This window comes from Cygnus atratus, unplaced genomic scaffold (assembly GCF_013377495.2).
Source record: "Cygnus atratus isolate AKBS03 ecotype Queensland, Australia unplaced genomic scaffold, CAtr_DNAZoo_HiC_assembly HiC_scaffold_34, whole genome shotgun sequence".
Lineage (NCBI taxonomy): Eukaryota > Metazoa > Chordata > Aves > Anseriformes > Anatidae > Cygnus > Cygnus atratus.
This window is the reverse complement of record NW_026109932.1, coordinates 168,709-178,389: the sequence shown is the minus strand read 5'-3', so window position 1 is coordinate 178,389 and position 9,681 is coordinate 168,709. Positions and strand designations below refer to the sequence as shown.

The window sequence follows — 9,681 nt, the reverse complement described above, 5'->3', positions numbered from 1 at the left end:
CATTCCTGCAGCCCCTGCCCATGCTGCCCACAGCCCCCAAGCTGGCGGTGCTGCTCTGCAGAGCGAGGGGGCTGTGGTGCGCGGGGCCGTGGGGGCACTCTGCAGGGCCGTCCTGGTCAGGCTGGGAAGGCAGAGCCAGCTGGTGGGGGGCACTGCCACTGACTGCCTCCCACACAAGTGGTTCTTTGGCCATGGAGGTTGCGCACAGATAGCCGGCCTTCTTCAGAGTCAGAGACTCATGGAATAGCCCGAGCTGGAAGGGACCCACAAGGATCATCTAGTCCAACTCATTTCCAATGTCAGGATATGTTTTGGGGTGATTCACTGTATTCAGTCTATGAAATTTCACCAGAGGTATAACAAGCAATTCCGCAGACAGCCTTCCCTATGCCTGCTGTGTTCCCTGGAGTTGCAGAGCTCTCCTTTGCCTGTTCCATCCCAGATCTTGCACTTTGTTTCTGTGTGGCTCCACGTGGGACATGCTCGTGCTCTATGGGCTCCACTTGCTACTGACTCCCTGGCACGCACTGTCCCTGCTGATCGCTTGGGCTCTCCTGGCTGCTCCCGCTTCCCTCCAGACAGATGCCTGCCTGCCATCAGCCCTCTCGCATGTTGTGGACAGAGGCAGGTGAATTCACCATCTCTGAGGGTGTTGGCCATGAACAGGGAACAATCACAGGTGCACCCTGGTAGTGCTGCTGTGCCAGGACACGTCTCCCCTCCACCTCTGCACACAGCCGAGTGCCTCTGCAGCTCCACCACAGGTCTCCGAGGAAGGATCTCGGGCAAGCAAGTCCCTGCAGGATCATTTTGTTTATTTAAAGATGAACAGAGCATGGCTACTTGTTTACACGAGACTGGTAGGTACTGAAATGGAAGGGGATAAAAAACATTTCTTTGTGGACAACACTTTCACAAGCAAATCTAAGAAAAACACACACACAAACACAGACCATCATCTGTAACTAGTTACATTATAAATGATATGCAGGAGAAGAAATTCAGTTTTTTGCTTCTGAAAAACATTCAGTCATCACTTTCCACACTGCATCCTTGAGCTCCTGGTTCCTCATGCTATAGATGAGAGCATTCACTTCTGAAGGCACCACCAAGTACTGAACTGTCAGAAAAAGATTCAGAGGTGAGGAGAACATGGAGGGTTCTTCAGGTAGGCAAATGTGGCAGTGCTGATGAACTGGGAGACCACGGCCAGGTGAGGGAGGCACGTGGAAAAGGCTTTGTTCCGGCCCTGCTCTGAGGGGATCCTCAGCACAGCCCTGAAGATCTGCACATAGGACACCACAAGGAAAACAAAACAAGCAAAAATTAAATATGCTGTAACCGCAAGAATCCCAACCTCTCTGAAGTAGCCATCTGAGCAGGAGAGCTTGAGGATCTGGGGAATTTCACAGAAGAACTGGTTCAGGGCATTGTCGTGGCAGAGGGGAAGGGAAAATGTATTGGCAGTGTGCACCATGGCATTGAGAGAGCCACTGCCCCAGGCAGCTGCTGCCATTTTGACACAAGTCCTGCCACCTATGAGGGTACTGTAATGTAGGGGTTTGCAGATGGCAACATAGAGGTCATAGGTCATGATGGTGAGACAATAAAATTCTGCTGAAAGTTAAAAGACTAACAGAAAGGCTTGCGTAGCACGTCCATGGCAGGAGATGGCCCTGGCGTCCCAGAGGGAATTGGCCATGGCTTTGGGGACAGTGGTGGTAATAGTGCCCACGTCGAGGAGGGCGAGGTTGAGGAGGAAGAAGTACATGGGGGTGTGGAGGTGGTAGTTGCAGGCTACGGCTGTGAGGATGAGGCCGTTGCCCAGGAGGGCAGCCAGGTAGATGCCCAGGAAGAGCCCGAAGTGCAGGAGCTGCAGCTCGCGCGTGTCTGCGAATGGCAGGAGGAGGAACTCATTGGGGAAGCTGCTGTTGGACATTTGCTGCCTCAGGGCATGGTTGCCTGTCAATGGGTTTGCTCAGAGAGGTCTGCCTATCTTGTGACTGTCTTTTCCTCCGTGGGCACGTGGACCTGGTCTAGGAGAAAAAGAAAGTGACAAGAGAGGAGAGCTCCACTACTATCCCCGACTCTCTTCGTAGCAGGAAAGTGAAATCAGAGACTACAGAGAGTGCCTTCCCTTCAGGTAGCCCATGCCTTGGTCTTCCCTTTCAAGAACCTACCCCAGAGATGTCCTGGGGGTGCTGTGGAGCTGTGACCAGCCTACCCCAGGCAACAGCATCTAGGCACCAGCAGGACCCTGCCCTGCCCTGCTGGGGAGGGTCCTTCCACCCACAGCTTCTCCCCGCCGTGCCCTGGGCAGCTCCCCGGGCAGGCTGAGTGCTGAGCCTGGCAGGTGGCAGAGGCCCTGCCCCGGCACACAGCCCCTAGGGCACAGCAGGGACCCTGCTCTGCACCACAGCCCTGGGCACCCCTGCCTGCACCCCGGCTGCACAGCCTGCAGCTGGCCCCACGGGAAGGAACCCTCAAGTCCTGTCCTTTTGACAGCTTTGGCAGGTAATCATTTATCCAGGTAATACCACCACACTCCACACTAGAGAAGCCAGGACAGACACTGTGACATGTCCGATCAGCCATGAGATATGGCAGATTTAGAACACTCCTGGGGGACACTCATCTACTGTACCCTTCTGCCAGAGACTTACCGTGTTCAGGGCTGGGAAGATTTCTCCCGCAGAGAGCTCTCAGCAGTCCCCCTCCACACTGCCTTTAACATCTCCCTCCCTTCTCTCAGCCGCCCTTGTCCCCTGCAGGCAGTGCCCCCAGCCCTGCTGCGCTGTGCAGAGGAGCTGCTCGTGGGCAGAGCTGTCTCTCTGCAGCGCTGCCCGCTTGCTAGGAGCTCCCCTCGGGCCCAGAAGCCCGGCCCAGCTCAGCAGCAGGGGGAGTTCTTGACAAGTCCCTGGGCCTCCAGGGGAATGGACTTTGAAACTGACTGAAGCAGTCACTGTTCTTCCTTCTCTCAGCTGGGGATGGACGCCTATTTGCAGTTGTGTCTTTTCCCCTAATTCAAAAAATAAAAAATAAAAAAAAAGATGTGGACATGAGAATCATCTTTCCCTACCCCATTCTACATAGGATTCCCACAAACTGACAGGGTAATGGCTTTAAACTAAAAGAGGGTAGATTTAGATTCTTTAGTTCTTAGAACTTTGAGTTAGATTCACCCACAGTTCTGCTCCAAAGATGGATGAGAGCCTTACAGCGACAGGTGGGAGACTGCCTGGCTGGGCTGCAGCTCTGCAGAAAAAAATCTCAGGTGGTTCTTAGCTTTCATTGGACAAAAAAGACAAAACCAATGATGTCCTGGGCTGAACAAGCAGGAGCACAGCCAGTGGAAGTGTTCATCCACCTCTGCACAGGACAGTTTCTGCTTGAGGGAGCTGCAGTTCACAACTGTGATGTCTCCAGGCCCACATATGGAGGCTTGGATAAATAACCAAATTTATGTGAATCATTCAGTTTGGGTGATTTAGTCCAACCCCTTAAATTTGGCAAGATGAATTGCATTCCTGGCAAAGATCATGCATAAACCAAAGGGCCTCCCCTCCAGGTGCCCACCTTTGGCCTAGGCATGGTCAGCACCCTCTGGGTGCTGAGTGTGGAAGGACTCTAATGATACAGCTATGCCCTGGGCCTCTGTGTATCAGCTGAGGTCTGTCTCTTAGAGGGCCTTGGCGTTGTCACACTGTATATAATAAAAAGATTTGGCTAGCTCATAAACAAGGATGATAGGAGGAAAGTGTTAGCAGGTAAAGTCAGTGCTTAACAGCAAAAAAGATAGTGTGAGAAATGGAAAAAAAAAAAAAAAAGAGGCTTCTATTGAAACACGGCAGCTCATTAGCTCATTTATGTTTGTTTGTTTGTTTTTCCCAACAAAGAGTGACTAGCAGGAATGAAAGTAATGAACCTTAGGACATCATCATGAAGAAAATGGGCATTGTACTATTGCTTTTATTATTGGTGTTTGCACTAGTTCTAAAACTTCCTGGAGAACATATCAGTGTTTTCTCTGTACCAAAGGTTAGCTTGCTTAGCTCCTGATTGGACTATGTCACATCTGTCCAATCTTCATTACTCCCAGATCTATTTAGCTATGAAATATTAATGTGCCAATATAAACATGTCCTTGAGACACTGTTTGACCATTGGAAGTGTTGGGATGAAATGTATTTTTGGAAATGACTGAATAAATCTATATTTACATAGAAGGAGAGAAAGTGTCCATGTCCCTGGACTATGAAACATTTTATGAGAATTACTAGACAACCCTCAAAAATCTGAAAATGGAGACTTATAAAGTTACTTAACACCAATTTTTTGGCATGTTTCCTCCTTTGCCTAACATCTTCATTCAGGGCTTGATTCAGTTGCCCACCCAGAGACAACCACTGCCCTCCTTGGGCAGCTGGATTCCCCATCTGGAATGTGGAAATGTGACCTAGGACCTGTGGGAGCCGTTCTGGAGCAAGAGTTGGTGCACAGTCATGGCAGGCCAAGGCATCTCAGTTGAGACACCTGATATCTGTCTATTGACTCAAAAGGGAATTCTGGACAATTCCACCAAGTATTTCCAGTGTTAGAGGAAAGCTCTCATCCCTGCCTTCAGCTGAAGTGGAGTCACTTGCAATTTTCCATGCAGGGAATGAAAAATGAGTAGGTCTAGATGCTGCAGAGCCTACTTGAAGAAGTGTGGTCTCACAAAGACAGCTAGCTAAATTCCACCGCACCACTTTCTCACTCCCCCTCCCCTCAGAGGAATAGGGGGAGAAAATACAATTAAAAAGGGCTAGGTGTTATCTCAATAAAAGTGTTGAGATAAGGACAAGAAAAGTGATCACCAATTAACATCATAGGCAAAACAGACTCAGCATAGGGAGATTAATATGATTTATTGCCTAACAGACTAGAACTGTGAGTCTAACAGACTAGAACACTGAGAAACTAAAAGTGAACTAAAACCACCTAACTCCCCACCCCCCACACACCCCAATCCACCCTCTTCAGCCTCCTCTCCCTGCATGATGCAGGGGATCAGGGAATGGGGGTTGCAGTCAATCCAGAACACTTCATCATCTGGCTCTCCTTCATGGTCACTCACTGCCTCAGGACCAGTGTGGGGTCCCTCCCACACGCTGCCATCCTTCCTGAGCTGATCTGATGTGAGCTTCCACAGGTGTTCCAGAACTGCTCCAACATGGGTCCATACCATGGGGTCCATCCATCAGGAGAGGACTGCTGCAGCATAGGTTCCCAACAGCTGGCAGCTCCTGCCAGATCACCTACTCCTGCGTGATCACCTAATCCTCTCCAAGGGCTGCAGCTGTGACCTGGAATCTACTCCTGAGGGGACTCTCCATAGGCCACAGCCTCCTTCAGGCCAGATCCACCTGTTCCACCATGGGCTCCTCCATGGGTTGCAGTGTGGAGATCTGCTCCACTATGATACACCATGGGCTGCAGAGGAACAGTTACCTGCCTGCCCTCAGTGACAAGGCAAAATCCCACTGTAACCTAGCTGAGTGAGCAGCCAAGGGTGCTGTTAACAGGGTCCATTGAGACTCTAAGGGGCAGGGAGAGGACGAACCAGGTCCAGGATCCACCCAGGTGATCCCATCAAGAGCATCATTAAACAACAGAGAGAGCAGACTGAGGCTGAGAGAAGACTGAGGTACTCAACAACTTCTTTGTCTCAGTCTTCATTGGCAGTTGTCCTTTCCTAATTGAAATTGGCAGATTGAACTGTATCCTGAAACTGAAGCGGGAGAAAAGTTTTTGAGAGGTAGGATAGGTGCTGTGCTGGGCCTCTTCTCACCAAAAAGGAAGGGCTGGTGGGGAATGTGAAGCTCAAGGGCAGCCTTGGCTGAAGTGACCATAAATTGGTGGAGTTCAAGATCCTTAGGGCAGCAAGGAGGGAGCACAGCAAGCTTGCTAGCCTGGGCTTCAGGAGAGCAGAATTGGGCCTCTGCAGGGACCTGCTTGGTAGAATACCATGGGACAAAGCCCTGCAGGGAAGAAAGGCCCAGGAAATCTGATTAATCTTCAAGGATCACCTCCTCCAAGCTCATGAGTAATGCATCCCAATAAAGAGGAAGTCAGTCCACCTGCATGGATGAACAAGGAGCTCCTGGCCAAACTCATGCAGAAAAAGGAGGCCTACAGAGGAAGCAAGGAGAGATAGCCTAGGAAGAATACATAGAAATCATCTGAGCAGCCAGGGATCAAGTTAGGGAAGCCAAAGCCCTTTTAGAATTAAATTTGGCCAGGGACATCAAGGGCAATAAGAAAGAGTTCTATAAGTACATCAGTGATAAAAGAAAGACTAGGGAAATTGTGGGGCATCTCTGGAAGGAAACAGGAGGCCTGGTCATTTGGGATATGGAGAAGGCTGAGGCACTTAATGACTATTTTGCCTCAGTTGTAACCAACAAGAGCTCCAGCCACATGGTCTGTGCCCAGGAAGGCAAAGGCAGGGACTGGAAGAATGATGGACTGCCCACTGTAGGAGAATATCAGGTTCAAGACCAGCTAACGAACCTAAAAGTGCACAAGTCCATGGGTCCTGATTAGGTGCATCTATTGGTCCTGAGGAAATTGGCAAACAAAGTTGGTAAGCTACTATCCATCATATCTGAGAAGTTGTGGCAGTTTGGTGAAGTTCCCACTGACCGGAAGAGAAAAAAAATAACCCCCATTCATAAAAAGGGAAAAAAGGAAACCTGGGGAACTGACTGGACAGCCCAGTCAGTCTCACCTCTGTGCCTGGCAAGATCATGGAGCAGATCCTCCTGGAAACTATGCTAGGGAACATGGAAAATATGGAGGTGACTGGTGACGGCCAACATGGCTTCACTAAAGGCAGATCGTGCCTGACAAATCTGGTGGCCTTCTATGACAGGTTTACAACACTGATGGATAGGGGAAGAGCAACTGATATCCTCTATCTGGACTTGTGCAAAGCATTTGACACTGTCCCCCTTGATATCTTAGTCTCTAAACTGGAGAGACATGGATATGGTGGATGGACTACTCAGAGGGTAAGGAATTGGCTGGATGATCGCACTCAAAGAGTCACGGTCAATGGCTCAATGTCCAAGTGGATATAAGTAACAATTGCTGCTCCTCAGGGGTCAGTATTGGGACCAGCACTCCTTAACATCTTTGTTGGTGACACAGACAGTGGGATCAAGTGCACCCTCAGCACGTTTGCCGATGGCACCAAGCTGTGTGCTGTGGCTGACACTCGGGAGGGTAGGGATGCCATCCAAAAGGACCTTGACAGGCTTTAGAGGTGGGCCTGTGCAAACCTCATGGAGTTCAACAAGGCCAGGTGCAAAGTCCTACATCTGGGCTGGGGCAATCCTAAGTACAAATACAGGCTGAGTGGAGACTGGATTGCCAACAGGCCTGAGGAGAAGGACCTGGGGATGTTGGTGGATGAGAAGATCAACATGAGCTGGCAACATGCGCCTGCAGCCCAGAAAGCCAACCGTACCCTGGGCTGCATATAAAGCAGCATGGCCAGCAGGTTGAGGAAGGTGATTCTCCCCCTCTGCTCTGCTCTCATGAGACCACACCTGTAGTACTCTGATCAGCTCTGTGGTCCCCAGCACAAGAAGGACATGGACCTATTAGAACGAATGCAGAAGAGGGCCACAAAGATGATCAAGGGGCTGGAGCACCTCTCCTATGAAAGGAGGCTGGGAGAATTGGGGTTGTTCAGCCTGTAGAAGAGAAGGCTTTGGGGAGACCTCATAGCTGTTTTTCTGTACATAAAAAGGGCCTACAATAAAGCTCAGCGTGGGCTCTGTATCTGATAATGTCATGATAGGACAAGAGGGAATGGTTTTAAACTTAAAAAGGGTAGATTTAGATTAGATATTCAGAAGAAATTCTTTACTCTGAGGGTGGTGAGGCACTGGAACAGGTTGCCCGGAGAAGTGGTGGATGCCCCATCCCTGGAAGTGTTTAAGGCCAAGTTGGGTACAGTGTGGCAAGGGGCTGGAATTAGATGATCTTTCAAATCCCTTCCAACCCAAACCATTCTATGAGAGTCTGCCCACCTCTTCCTTCATTATATTCTCAAGAATCTCTCACAGGGAAGGATTCCTGGATGCATCATAGGAACCCAAGCACGCCACCTCCAAGCAGCTGTGTAGCAGTGGGGGTTGCCTCAGTTTCAGTTGATTGACCCCACCTTCTTCATCCTTAAAAATATCAAATTGCAATCTGGTGGTCGTGGAGTAGTTAATTTAGAGTGGGGTCGATATGATTGAAACCTTTAGAGCAAAATTCCTGCCGCTTAGATGTATGAACCTGATATCTCTGTCTCTGTGGTGGTGGAGGTGAGGGCTCTGAATGTTATCTCAGTCCCTTGCCCTGTGGTTACCCCCCTTCACCACTTAATGCAGTCACTCCAGTTGCCTTTAACTCTTAAATTACCCAGGATGTTGGAGGGTGAAATTATGCAGGACTGCTCTGAAATTGCTACCTGGCTCATCCTCCGTCCCTGAGTTTTTGCTGTTATGAAAGGCAGCTTCTCTCAGGAGCCCTAGAAGGGTCCCAGATCCTTAAAAAGACATTCTTATGTTCCCTTGGCTCACAGTCACATACGAGCTACCTGGACACATGGACCTTTTCTGCCACAGACCATTATACTGGCTGACCATGAGTTACTTTGTCCAGCCTCTTCTTATCTACAAGGAGAATGGTATGGATTTGTCCTATGAAAGGGGCACAAGAGATTTCCACAAGGTACATTATTTGCAGAGTTAAGTGATGTGATGCTTTTTTCCCCTCCCATAGATCACAGATTTACACTTTACTACTCAGTTCTACTGCTCAGCTCCATCGAGTTTGAAAGCCATGTAAGATAACACTGATCCTCTGTAACTATGCATTAGCCTTTTCTACCAAATTCTTCACAAATTTGACAAGTCCAATTTGTAGAGAATCCATCCTTAGCCTGATTCTCTCAGGTTACTTCAAGCTCTATGGCCAATATAATTTATCGATTTCATAGTTGGAAGTGATCTATTACCAACAGGACATTTTGGAAATACTTTGGTAAGCATTTCTTTTCATCACCCAAAGTACAAATTCCAGTTTTTAGGCCTGAACCAATCATTTCAAGCCATTTCAGTTAAAGCAGGAATTCACTAACACAGGTCCCATTTAGGTGCCCATATAGTGTTCTAAAGGTTTCTTGGAAATTTATCACTGTGGGCATCTTAGCAAATGATCAGGCCCCCATCACATACACACAGTCTTGACCAGATCCTGACAACTACACCAGACAACTACACAGAAGGAGAACCAAAGAAAACATAGGTCTGCTACTAGATGGGGAGGGTCTCCTCACAGACAATGACATAGGCAAAGCAGAGACGTTTAACACCTTCTTTGCCTCTGTCTTCAATGCTGATGATGGGCTTTGGGACCCAGGGTACCCTGAGCTGGAGGACCATGACGGTGGGAATGACAAACTCCCAACCAACCCTGAACGTGTGCGGGATTTGCTGCTCCATCTGGATCCATACAAGTCCATGGGTCCGGATGGGATTCATCCCAGGGTGCTTAAAGAGCTGGCTGACGTCATCGCGGGACCTCTCTCAATTATTTTTCAACGATCTTGGGAATCTGGAGAGGTCCCATTGGACTGGAAGC

General features: G+C 49.2%; 1 long non-coding RNA gene across 3 annotated transcripts in view; it reads right to left on the bottom strand.

Moving 5' to 3' along the window:
• Window positions 1-898: 898 nt before the first annotated feature.
• The window catches only part of LOC118260512 (uncharacterized), a 40,105-nt gene continuing 31,322 nt past the window's right edge, over window positions 899-9,681 (bottom strand). For 2 of the 3 annotated variants that reach the window (XR_007709363.1, XR_007709362.1), the window contains one exon: window positions 899-1,285. This is a non-coding gene — a long non-coding RNA (uncharacterized LOC118260512). Of the gene's footprint in view, window positions 1,286-2,670; window positions 3,020-9,681 lie in introns of those variants that run through there. The other variant, XR_007709364.1, reaches the window with a different exon arrangement.